The following is a 14,447-nucleotide window of genomic DNA, read 5'->3' as shown; positions in this document are numbered from 1 at the left end:
ACTTTACATTCTCAATATGAAGTATTAGATTTGACCAAGGAGTAAAGAGGAATTAAGGAGTGTGACAGGAAAAGTGAAGCAAAACAGAGTAAGATCAGCTGGATCAAGGCAGGCCAGTTTTGTTGCACTGCAGGTGTGCCCTTGACCCAGACCAAAGCACAGAGACAGAGTACAAGCTACAGTGTGCTACGTAATCATTCACCATACACAACATAGAGGAGAGACTTTAAACTCTTCAGGTAAGAGGCCTTTTGCTTCAAATTCAAGGTCTTTTTAAGCTGGACAAAAGTGGATTGCATGCTGGAGAAGTTAGAACACAAAGCTGGACTTCAGGTATTTTTTATTACTTCATACTTCTGTGTACTTAGTTGTGAATCTCACAGAACCAACCATGAGCTTGAAAAACAATGTCTGAAATATTCACGGCACTGTGAGAATCTGCAAAAGATCATGTCAATATGTTCTGGTACTGGTGTGGGTTTTTCTCCAGTTTTTGCAAGGGTGGGGGGTCATGCTGGAGAAGCCCCCTTCACTCCACTCTGTTGTTTTTTAAAATTGACGATTTTCTTGAAAACACATAACCTGCAAGAAAAGAAGACACCTGAGAGTGGAATGATTAGCAGCACCTCATTACATCTGCTTGGACTGATTGTAGATTTGCAGCACTCAGGTTGTATGATTCTGTGCATCTCCGTATATCTGCTGTTAATGGTTTTAATGCTAATAAATATCATCCATCCATCCATTTTCCAACCCGCTGAATCCAAACACAGGGTCACGGGGGTCTGCTGGAGCCAATCCCAGCCAACACTGGACACAAGACAGGAACCAATCCCGGGCAGGGTACCAACCCACCGCAAGACACACACAAACACACACCAAGCACACACTAGGGCCAATTTAGAATCACCAATTCACCTAACCTGCATGTCTTTGGACTGTGGGAGGAAACATAAATATCATTTTTAAGGTTTTTTTTTTTAAAGCTTAAAACTTAGTTACTGTATTTACTCGCTTTTAAGTTGGGTCTTCAAACCCAAAAAATCGATCATAAAATCAGACCCTGACTTATACGCCTGTTCAAAAATACAACACTTAGATTTTTTTTAACATCTTCTTGCCTCCTCCAATCTCACATCAGTTACTTAGACACGTCGAATTTTGTTGCAGCAGCGCACTTAGCAATTTCTTTGGCCACTTCAACGACGTTTAATTTAAAACCAGCTTCGTATTTTCTTCGGATCGAACTCTCCATCATAGATAAGGGATGCTCTTACGCTAAAGGTGTATGAGGGTGTGAGATACAAAAAACACAAAACAGTGCAAGCGTCGCTTCGGAATATTTTGGGTATTACCGTGTGGTCACGTAGGCACAATAGAGAGGAATAAAAGGCAGTGTGCTCTGTGGTGACTCTCTCAGGTGGGTGTTAGCATATCGTAATCTCTTGGACCAATAGCGTGTGTTTTCTGCATTCGACTTGTACGACCGACATTATAAAATACCAGGAATTATACGGTAAAATCAAGCCTCGACTTAACTGTGGGAGAGCTTAAACGCGAGTATATACGGTATTTTGTCTAATTATTACTAGCAAGCTCAGAAACTAGATTCTCCATTGCTTGTCTAGCTGCAGTCCCTGAGGAACGCTTGAGGACGTATGAGTGAAACTCTCTCTTAGTTGTTAAACTGGGTTAAGTAAAGGTTAGCAAATACATTATATGGCCAAAAGTGTCTGAATATCTGACCATTACACCTACTTGAACATATTAGACAACCCTCTACAAAACCATGGGTATTAACATGGAGATGACCCTATCCTTGTGGCTATAAAAACTTCCACCCTTTTGGGAAGGCTTTCCACAAGAATTTTGAGGTGTCCTGAGAAATGGGTGCCCATTCAGCTAAACAGGCATTTGTGCAGTTAAGTAATGATGTTGGACAAGAAGACCTGGCTTGCAGTTAGCATTCTAATTCATCCAAAAGGGTTGAGGTCAGGGCTCTGTGCAGGCCAGTTGAGTTTTTGCAAACCAAACTCATCAAACCATGTCTTTATGGGCCTGGCTTTGTGCACTTGAGCACAGTCATGCTTGAACCAAATAGGGATTTTCCCAAATTGTTGCCAAAAAGGTCGTAAGCACATGATTGTCTAAAATGTCTTTGCATGCAATAGCATTAGCAGTACCCTTCACTGGAACTAAGGAACTTAGCCAAAAGTATGTAAAACAGCCTCAGGCCATTTTCCTTCCTCCATCAAACTTTACAGGAGTCACTACCATTTTCCTGGCATCCACCAAAAACAGATTTGCCAGGTGGTGCAGTGGGATTCATCACTACAAAGGACATGTTTTAACTGCTCCAAAGTCCAATGACAGCGTGCTTTACTTCACTCCATCCAAGACTTGGCATTACACATAAAGATCTTAGGCTTGTGTGGAGGTGCTTGGCCATGGAAACCTGTATCATGAAGCTCCAGATGCACAGTTCTTATGCTGATGTTGCTTTGGAACTCTGTTATGAGTGATGCAACAGAGGATAGGTGATTTTTGGACATTACGTGTCAATGCCAGAAGGTTTGCTGTGTCTCCCAGCATAGTTTCAAAGGCATGGAGGAGATTCCAGGAGACAGCCAGTTACTCTAGGAGAGCTGGACAGAACCATAAAAGGTCCTTAACCCATCAGCAGGACTGACTGGTATCCGCTCCTTTGGGCAAGGAGGAACAGCATGAGCATTGCCAGAGCCCTACTGGGCTGCACCTCAGACTGTCCTGGGCCACTGGTGTGAATGTCTCTGACCAAACAATCAGAAACAGACTTCATGAGGATGGCCTGAGGGCCCGACGTCCTCTAGTGGGCCCTGTGCTCACTGCCCGGCACCGTGGAGCTCAATTGGCATTTGCCATAGAATACCAGAATTGGCAGGTCCACCACTGGCACCCTGTGCTTTTCACAGATGAGAGCAGGTTCATCCTGAGGACATGTGGCAGATGTGAAAGTTGTCTGGAGAAGCCGTGGAGAACATTCTGCTGCCTGTAACATCGTTCAGCATGACTGGTTTGGTTGTGGGTCAGTGATGGTCTGGGGAGGCATATCCATGGATGGACACACAGACCTCTACAGGCTAGACAACAGCACCTTGACTGCCATTAGGTATTGAGATGAAATCTTTGGATCCATTGTCAGACCCTATGCTGGTGCAGTGGGTCCTGGTTTCCTCCCGATCCATGGCAATGCCCGGGCCTTATGTGGCGGGAGTATGCAGGCAGTTCCTGGAGGATGAAGGAATTGATACCATTGATTAGCCCCCACACTTGCCTGACCCCAGTCCAATAAAACACCCCTCTGACATTATGTTTGGGTCCACCCGACGCCACCAGGTTGCATCTCAGACTGTCCAGGAGCGCAGTGATGCTCTGGTCCAGATCTGGGAGGAGACCCCCCAGGACACCATCTGTTGTCTCATTAGGAGCATGAACACATTGTCAGACATGCTTACAAGCAAGTGGGGGCCATACAAACTACTGAGTACGATTTGGAGTTGCTGCAATGAAAATTGGACAAGTCTGATGCATCATTTTTTCACTTTGATTTTCGTGATGTCTTTGAATTCAGCCATCTCTAGATTGATCATTTTCATTTCCATCAAACGATTTGGCATCCTTTCATTCCTAACACATCACCATATCAGTCCATATCAGTAGAGATGTCCAGCAGGATTTTTTTTTTCCCATTGAGATCTGATATGTTTTCAAAGTGTTTCTTTAATTTTTTTTGAGAAGTTTATATTGTTCTGTTACACCATGCTTATTTTTCATTCTAATTTCAGACACCCACTATCCTCTGTTTACATGTGTTGCCCATAGATATGCTTGTTTTGGTCAACGGCTGTTCAAATCACTTCTGTTTTGAGTTTAATGATAAAGTTAAAGCAGCTATCTTGGGTTTAACTTGCACTCATGAAGTTCATTTTCTCAGAATTGACTCACCATATTAAATACAGTGGGTGGGAAGTGATGACTGAGTATGTTACCAGTATAATGCAGCAAGCTTTTGGAGGCCTTGTCCTACTTTGCTGTGATGGAAATTTCAATTCATAATAAAATGATTCCCATGTAAACACACACAAAAAAGTACCCTCCATAGTAGGTCTGTACAAGCATAGCTACACTTTCTGCAAAAAGCACTAAAAGAAGTAGGTATAAAGATTTATCAGTTTTACTGTATGATTATTTAAAGATCAAAGCTGCCACTTTTCTTTCCAAAATGTATGATTTATAAGAGGATGATGAATAACATGACATTGATGACTTGTTACATGTATGCCACGTAAATGTAGAATGTCTTTTGAGCCAGTCTGAGCCAGCAGCAATTCTGCCAACCAAAGTCTGCTGTTTTCACCACTTTCTCAACTAAATCATTCCCACTAGTATTTTTTGCAGAATCTATTACACCATCCACCTCAAGGTATGCTGTCTTCTCCATTGAGCCACCTCAACCCATATGTGCTATTTAACTTAAAGATCCACCTACCTCTGCATCAGTTGTTGCTTCTTATGGACTTCCATTGCCTGTTGCCTGTTTTTGCTAATACTGTGCAGCCAGCAACATCAATACGAGCCTAGATTTATTTTGATCCATTTACTTATGCCCAGCTAACTGTTTTCTTAGAACTTGTGCCTTAATATTTACATTGTGTAATGGGGTTCATTTGCTATTCAGGCTTACTGCATCTCTGCCACCTGGACCCTCAGTTTTGTTTTTAGCCAACAACCCAATATCTGAGGATTATGCCTTTTTTCTGCTTGGGCCTTCTGTGCCATGCCTTCTTTGCTTTGCCTGAATTTGTTGCATTTGTCAAATGGGTGCTTCTGACTTGCTGCTTGCATTCCCATGGAAGGGCGCAATCTCTTCATCAGCTGAGTGCTGCCAACAGGTTGTTGCTTCTGCCCAACGGCTATTAGAGTGCCATTAGGATGCCACTGTCAGCCCTCTTCCGTCAAAGAATTCCAGTGTACAAGAGGTGAGTATTAGGGAATCCATTCCCGGACGGGTTTATCCACTCCCAGGAATTCGGGAATCCCGCATTTCATTCCGGGGAGTCCCGGGCATGTCACATTTGAACGGTTTTAGAACGACCGACACTTATTTTTAATAAAACTACTGCAATATGTTGACACAAATAAAAGACTAACCTTATCTACAAGCAGTTCATGCTGTCATAGAAGTACATGTATCTTTAGTTGTGGTAATAAGAGTATAGAAAGCACAACGTCCTCACAGGTGGTGCAGTGGTAGTGCTGCTGCTTTGCAGTAAGGAGACTGTGGAAGATTGTGGGTTCGCTTCCCGGTTCCTCCCTGTGTGGATAGCGCTTTGAGTACTGAGAAAAGCGCTATATAAATGTAATGAATTATTATTAACGTGTCCAGCATGCGGTCGTCCATGCGAGACCACACGTTCATGCAGAAGTATGCCTGCTGCTGAGAAAGCACGCTCTGCCTCCACTGAAGTAGGTGGCACAATCATCAGATTCTGATACACTTGTTCTAAACAACGCCCGCGCTTTTACTGATGCATCCAGTTTCTTGTCATCATTCTGTGATGGCAAGTTTCTTGGCACAGATAATGTGGATGCAACAAACAGACGCATTGCAATTTCAAGTTGCTGTTCAAAGCTGTTGTCTGATTAAGTGCAAGCTGCAGCAATGGTGCCATCTTAATTATTTTCTACTATAACTGTTATTTCTTGATCGATTTTTACACTTTTACATGCTATTTATGTGAGCTTGGCCGTTCCCATTTTCCCGGGAATTACAGCGGTTTCATTCCTAGGAATGCAGGAATGAAAAATGTACCGGGAATTCCCTAGTGAGTATAAACCTAAAACACCTTTTAGTTTATCTCTTATATCACAATTGTCCCTGATGGGGTGTAACATGCCTTCTGCCCCGATGGGCCAAAATCTTCTCGCCTCACCTTAATAGCTGGGCCAAAGTCTTCATACTTGGTCATCCCAGCCTAAGGATGAACTATTATTATAATAATTCATAATTTCAGGAGTTCTGCTGTTTATCAATTTAGTACCATGCACATTTAAAAATATAAATACTAATTACTTAAATGTGTTAAAATAATGAAAAAGAAACTGATGAGGAACTTCAAAACATGCATAAGCTAGAGTAATGTTATAAGCATTTCATCGCACATTCTGTCACATCTCAAGATTTATTGCTAAAACACCTTTTAGAGTATTTCATAGTAGAAACAAAACCATAACTTATTTACAGATCTAATCTAATTAATGTGTACACACTAGAGCAGTAGAAAGCATCCATATACACCTAAAATGTGCTTGCTTGATTATAGAATTGTTGTACCAAATGTAGATCAGAGATAAATAAACATACTACTTTAATTATACATAGAATCAGGCCTTTTAACATGCATTTTAAATAGACAGTCAAAAAATCCATGCTACAATTCTGGCAACTGTTACCTTAGTACTATATACGTGGAAAAATCAAACATGATTAAAATGGTTAGAATCAGGCAAGTAGTTTCTGAAGCAGATTTAATTAAAAAAATCTTGAAAGTATAGCCAAGCTATAATTTAAGTATGTGTAATCTAACATGAGACATAAATGAAATTCTAAAATCCTATGACCTTTTTACTTACTGGAAGAGACATTTCCGACCTAAATAATTACATACTGATTATGAATCTTTCTGTATTGGCAGTTTTTAAGTTAACGCTTAACATCCAACTAAATCAAATTTTCTGATTCAAATATAAGCATTATGTAAAATAATCTCTGCTTGTCTATTAAATCTTGGCAAAGCAACTCCAACTCCAAAGCAGTTTATGATATTACAAGGCTGTCATTTATGTAGATCTGTAGTCCCTTTGCATTACAGACCACATTTAAGCATTTCATGCTTTTTAGTTCCAAATTTCTGGTATAAGATTTATGATTATTGGAATCAAATCAAAAACTAATGTGAAAGTAAAGAAATTCAAGTAATTAGCATGGTTTAGACAATTATTGTTTTTTTTTAGGCACATTTTCAGTGAGTAAGAATTATGAAAACCTTTTAGCTAACCAGGTTTGACAATGTTGTTGTATTATTTTAGTCATGGACACCATAGAGCTAGAGTGGCTAACCATGCTGCCTACAGAGTCTTGTGTTTAAATTCCAGCCAGGTCCCTGTCATATGTGTTTAGTACCTTTTCTCTTATCTGTGTACACTTTGCTACAGTAGTGTCCTCTGGTTCCTCCCAAATAACAAACACAGATTAGGTCAATTGGTGACCTTAAATTAAATGTGTGTGTGCTTGAGTGATAAAGGACTGGCGTTTCACCCTTTGTTAGTTTCTGTCTTATGCCTGATCTGCTCATCTTCTGTGTTGCATGTAGTTGATATAAAAGGTACCAACTAACCTCTTCAGTTCTTTTTTCAATATGGTGGTAGGAAGATATGTAAAACGTGATTATACCATTTTTACATTTAACCTCTTCGCTATCTCACTTTTTGTGCTATACTTCATGTGTTTAACCCTAGTGGCCTCTATGGCTGCTTGTGCAGCTGACTGGTTTCCTATACTTTCACACCTTCAGTTCAACACAATATACCACCATTAGAGAGTTTCATAAAGGTGTCTACTATCTTTGTGCAGTCGTCTATGGGTTGATGTGCCTCCTGATGTTTTTGAAACCTTGCTTAGTATTGTTTTCACATGATAAGATTTATACTGTAGGTGACTAATGTTTCATGAACTACAATAGCAGACACATCCAAAAATGCTGTTTGCACATTAATCGCTTTGCATTTTAGGTCTCAGTCATCCACTGTCCTGTTTATTCAGTTCACCTTTATCTTAAAGATTACAACAGTTTTTCCTTTTCCAAATAGAAGTGGTCAAAGCAGAATAAATAAATACAGATGATAAACTTCAGTCGAATGTGCAGGGCAATGCCAAGGTAACAATAACAGAATAACAATGCAAAGTTAAGTATCGGTATAATAAAAGATATGTTTGCATTATGAACAGTCCCATAAGCAGAGATAATAAGGACATATCTAAGTGACTGGGCCATCAGCCTTGATCTCCAACAAAAGTTTTATTATCTTTGGAATTTTATAAAGGTATTCATGTTGCAATCAAAATGTCCACCGTTTAAAGCCTTAGATGTGTGGAGAACCGTGATGGACTGGTACCCAATTCAGGGCTGTTTCCTGCTTTAAGCCTGGTGATGCTAAGGTAGACTTTGCCCGCTAACCCCTGCCCAGAATTGGATTACACAGGTTTGAGAATGTTGTGTAATTTTAGAAAGGAAGATGAACCCCTAAATATAACTGGAAGCAAATGCAGGAAAGTAAGAATAGGAGTTAAACATTTGTAATTCCTCATTCAAGTAATGGCTCTTGTTGCAGGATTGGGAATTACTTGTAGAGGAGAAATTAAATCATGTCAAAATGTATGTGAATAAAAAATTGCAATAGAAAATTTTACTTCAAAAAATGCATAAATTAGCTTTTAAATCCTGCATAGTGAAAGCATTAATTAATTTTCTTATATTTGTAACATGAAAATAGTAGGTCTTACAAAGTACAGTAATGTGAGCACTAAAGTGTCAAAGATAACACTTCAACTGCGTACAGATGAATTAAAAACTAATATTCAGAAATCTGGAGTTTAAAAAATGTACATAATCTGCAGAATTTCTATCCACATATGGAATTTCAGTTTTTTCATGTTTAAGGCAAATAGTTATCACTCATCTAGCATTTAAACTAAATGACAAAATTAGTTTAAGTCACAATTAGGGAAATGATCTCAGGTTTTATTGATAAGTACGGCTGAATGTGGTTGGCCCACATGGGAAAGTGAATATTATGATTGTAAATTGCAAGCATTCAGAAAAAAAGCACACATTAAGGGAGAAAATGTTTAACTTTGGAATTTAAACCACATAAGAACTGTGTTTGACAAACCTACTTGATTTTCAAGTCCCTTTAATAGACTGGTGTAGCCAATAGAGCCAGGAATAGTGTTTAAATTTAACTGAATAATTAATGTAACGTTTCCTTCATTGGATGGTGTTACAATATCATTGTTAGATATTCTGAGTGAATGAAAACTTTAACCAAAAATAATGCTAATTTTACATGTTTAATCACCTCATTGATATCTGAGAAGTGCAGAAGAAGTGCACTGGTGCTGATATTTAAGAATAAGGGGGATGTGCAGGACTGTAGTAACTACAGGGGAATAAAATTGATGAGCCACAGCCTGAAGTTATGGGAAAGAGTAGTGGAAGCTCGGTTAAGAAGTGAGGTGATGATTAGTGAGCAGCAGTGTGGTTTCATGCCAAGAAAGAGCATCACAGATGCAATGTTTGCCCTGAGGATGCTGATGGAGAAGTTTAGAGAAGGCCAGAAGGAGTTGCATTGTGTCTTTGTTGACCTGGAGAAAGCAAATGACAGGGGGCCACTAGAGGAGTTGTGGTATTGTATGAGGAAGTCGGGAGTGGCAGAGAAGTACGTAAGAGTTGTATAGGATATGTACCAGGGGAGTGTGACCATGGTGAGGTCTGCGGTAGGAGTGACGGAGGTGGGATTACATCAGGGATTGGCTCTGAGCCCTTTCTTATTTGCAATGGTGATGGACAGGTTGACAGACGAGATTAGACAGGAGTCCCCGTGGACTGTGATGTTTGCTGAAGACATTGTGATGTGTAGCGATAGTAGGGAGCAGGATGAGGAGACCCTGGAGAGGTGGAGATATGCTCTAGAGAGAAGAGGAATGAAGGTCAGTAGGAACAAGACAGAATACATGTGTGTGAATGAGAGGGAGGTCAGTGGAATGGTGAAGATGCAAGGAGTAGAGTTGGTGAAGGTGGATGAGTTTAAATACTTGGGATCAACAGTACAGAGTAATGGGAATTGTGGAAGAGAGGTGAAAAAGAGAGTGCAGGCAGGGTGGAATGGGTGGAGAAAAGTGTCAGGAGTGATTTGTGACAGACGGGTATCAGCAAGAGTGAAAGGGAAAGTCTACAGGACGGTAGTGAGACCAGCTATGTTATATTGGTTGGAGATGGTGGCACTGACCAGAACACGGGAGACAGAGCTGGAGGTGGCAGAGTTAAAGATGCTAAGATTTGCACTGGGTGTGATGAGGATGGATAGGATTAGAAATGAGGACATTAGAGGGTCAGCTCAAGTTGGACAGTTGGGAGACAAAGTCAGAGAGGCTAGATTCCATTGGTTTGGACATGTGCAGAGGAGAGATGCTGAGTATATTGGGAGAAGGATGCTAAGGATAGAGCTGCCAGGGAAGAGGAAAAGAGGAAGGCCTAACAGAAGGTTTATGGGTGTGGTGAGAGAGGACATGCAGGTGATAGGTGTAACAGAACAAGATGGAGAGAACAGAAAGATATGGAAGAAGATGATCCACTGTGGCAACCCCTAACAGGAGCAGCCGAAAGAAGAAGAAGAAGATTGATAACCTTATACTGTTCAAAGTACACCTAATTCAACACAAGTTAACGTAGTTTCTGTTTCCTGTTTATAAGAATATTTGGTAATTATAATCAGCATAGCATATATGTAACAATCCAAAATAAAGGGAAGGTGTAGAACATCGCCATCTGGTTGTAGATAAGGTGTTTCATCATGAGCTTTATGTTTATCTGAGGCCTTATAAGGAGCTTGATATAGTAATATTAAAAAATCTACAGTAGTAAGGTAACATGTCCAGGAGGCATGTAGACTTAGAGGTACCACATAACTATCAATGCCCTAATTTATGTGTGAAAGGAATGAATGAAAGAGACAGAGCATGATCGAGTTTTTGTCATTCCTTCAGACATTTAAGGATAGTTGAGAGAAGGCACCAGTGCTTTAAACATGACTTGTGTCTGTCAAGGAACACAAATGAGCCTCAATATGATGAGTATGCCGTGCTATTTAATGTTTAAAATGAACCTGCAGAAGACTTTTAGTCTTTAGTTCCAGAAAGGTCTACTGTTACTCTCCACCAGCACATGTCTACATAATATTGGGCAATAATAATATTGAACATAACTCATTGTCAAAAATCACAGATTGGTACATAAGAAAGCAAATGCATGGTAAGACTCAAGAGGAACGTACTGTATGTCTGTTCCTATTTCCTTTGTGTTGGCTTCACTTGTATTTCCCTTGTAATGAATGTTGAAACACGTTTAAATTAGAAAACAATTAAACAAATGTTTTTTCTCTCCTAGGATCACATAGAAGATACCTCTTAACCGTCTATATTTAATAACTACAAACAAATACATGACAGTTGTATAGCTTATTATTCACATTTCAGTGGCATGAAAATAACGTTCCTGATGTGCATTAAACAAGAAGTTTGCATTTGTTTTCTGTATTCTGGTGTTCTGCTTTATATATTGCATGCAGAAAATAGGCAGACATTTAAAGTCTATGAGTCAGGGCTACGGCTTTCACAGTCTTCTTCAGTGATCAAAGTCTGAACCTCTGACCTCAGTTGTAGCTGATAATTAAAGGTCAATTATAAGCAGGCCTGTAACTTGAGAGCCTCGCAGAGAAAACTACACCAGAGTTAACTTCTTTATAGACACGGTAGAGTTTACTGGAATTATTCTACTACAGTATGTGAAAAAAGGCTACATCTATGACTTCTTTAATGATTATAAAACACTAAACATGTGTTTCAGGTTTTAATCCTACAGATGATACTTGTTTGGTTCTAGAAAAAGAAAGATGAATATAATGAGCACCAGGAAATTGAAACAAATTGAAATGAAATTTGACTGAGATTTGTTATCAGAACTGATTCTGAGCTGAATGCAAATAACCAAAAGATTTATATGCATGTAAATATTTCAAAATTATACAATTTGTTTAAATTAGCATTTTTAATCTCACCAACAGTACACAAATGGTAAAGTTACAATCTTTAAAAAGCTGACAGTATAATAAACAATTGTAATGATTATATTTGATATGTTTTTTCTTCAGATATGCAAACAGATCATTTAAATAACTTTATCTTATATGAAAGATTTATTTTTTCCTTTTGCAATCACGAGATATAATTTAGTTGTTTTACAGATAAACACAATTGCAGTCCTGCACTCTTCACACTAACACCTTGTCATTGATTTAATGGTATCATGGTGGGGGATTTAAAGCTTGTTAAGGGTTAGTCAAGTCTGCCTAATCAAAGGAGAGAGTTGTTTACAGGAACTCAAGCAGAAAAAAGTTGTGCTTCAGCTGATTTTAGTGTTTAGCGAGGTGGAGATGGTGGGGGACGGCTCTGTAATATTGATTTGGGTCTTGTTTACAAAAGCAGTTGTCTGATGTTTAAAGCGTAATGGAAATTGATTGGAATGGGCACAGCATTTTCACTTATATATGCCATCGGTGCACTCAGAAGTTGGAGAGGCTAATTGCCATTATTAAAGGAATGAATATGTTCATCACGGCTCCTAAAGGTTAATTCTCGATGACCCAAAAATGACATGAATTAGACACTTCAGAACATCATGGTTGTTGCACACAATTTCACTCGATGTTTTTTTCCACTAGAAGTCTCTTTGGTTAATTCAGAGTATATTCAATAAATGAAACAGCACTACGGAAACATGATCAGCATGCCTTCCCTCTAGCAATGATGTACTCAATATCTTTGTTTCCCTAGAAATGACGTTCTTGATTGTTTCCTGACATAAATAAATGATTGTTTTCAATGAACACAGTGCCTATAAAAAGTATTCACCCACCTGAATGTTTTAATATCTCATTACTATACAACCTTGAATGAAAGTGGATTTCATTTGCCTTTTTTGAAACTGATCAGCAGAAAAAGACACTTTAATGTGAAAGTGAAAACAGATCTCTGCAAAGTGGTCTAAACTGATTACATATGTAAAACACAAAATACTTGATTGTATAAGATTCAACCCCTTTATCTCCGTATGTGTTAAATGAACCTTTGGCAGCCATGACATCCTTGAGTCTGTGTGGACAAGTCTCTTTATCACCTTTGCACATCTCCTCAAGCTCGGTCAGGTTGCATGCTAATTGTGAGTGAACAGCCTTTTTCAAGTCCAGCCACAAATTCTCAGTTGGATTGAGATCTGGACTCTGACTCGGCCACTCCAGGACATCAACATTGTTGTTGTTTTTAAGCCATTCCTGTGTAGCTTTGGCTTTATGCTTAAGGTTCTTGTCTTGCTGGAAATCAAATCTTCCCCCAAAAGTGCAAGTTTCTTGCAGACTGCATTAGGTTTTCTTGCAGGATTTTGCTCCATATGTTTTACCTTACTGCCCTAAAAAGCCTTAGATGGTTTGCAGCAGAGAAGCATCCTTATGTGCTTCACAATGGAGATGGCAAGTTTTTGATAATGTGAAGCATTTAGCTTATGCCAATAATGGTGTTTAGTCTGATGGCCAGAAAGCTCAATTTTGGGCTCATCAGACCATAGAACCTTCTTCTAGCTGGAGTTGAAAACCCCAGGCTGAGATGTCATGTGCGTTTTGTTTTTTTTAACATTGGTTGTCTCTTTGCCACTCTGCAATAAAGCTGTGACTGGTGAAGCACATTGTTATCTGCATAGTCTAACTAATCTCATGCCAAGGAGCTTGCCACTTCTTCAAAGTTATCATATCTCTCTTAGATAGATAGATAGATAGATAGATAGATAGATAGATAGATAGATAGATAGATAGATAGATAGATAGATAGATAGATAGATAGATAGATAGATAGATAGATAGATAGATAGATAGATAGATAGATAGATACTTTATTAATCCCAAGGGGAAATTCACACTCTTGTTGGCCTCCCTAACTCTGTGGATGACCTGATCTGAGCAGATTTTCAGTAATGCCATATTTTTTTCCGTTTGACAATAATTGATTTAGCTGGACTCCATGGGATATTTAGTGACTTGGAAAATTTTCTTGTATCCAACTCATGCCTTTTGCTTGAAGTGTTCTTTTCTCGTTGTTTAGTAGGTTCAGACATCATACTTACTCACCTCAAGTTAGACCTTTTAGATACAGGAGCATTTAGACTGCAGTCAATTGAAACCCTAAACAGGTAATCTCCAATTGACTACTTATGGGGCTTCTAAAACCGATTGGCTGACGATGGGTGATGAATTAGATGTGTCATGAATGTGCAATCAGTTATTTTAGGTTTAATATTTGTAATTAATTTAGACCACTTTGTAGAGATCGGTTTTCACTTTGAAATGAACTGTTCATTTTTGGTTGATTAACATCAAAAAAGCCAAATGAATCAACACTGATTCAATGTTACAGTTTATAATAATAAAATGAGAAAACTTGCAAGGAAATGAATACTTTTTAAAGGCACTGTATGTGTGCTATTGTTAGAGATTTACTACACCTTATGGCTTTTATATACACC

This window comes from Erpetoichthys calabaricus, chromosome 16 (genome assembly GCF_900747795.2).
Source record: "Erpetoichthys calabaricus chromosome 16, fErpCal1.3, whole genome shotgun sequence".
NCBI classification, from domain to species: Eukaryota; Metazoa; Chordata; class Cladistia; order Polypteriformes; family Polypteridae; genus Erpetoichthys; species Erpetoichthys calabaricus.
This window is presented reverse-complemented; position numbering follows the sequence as displayed.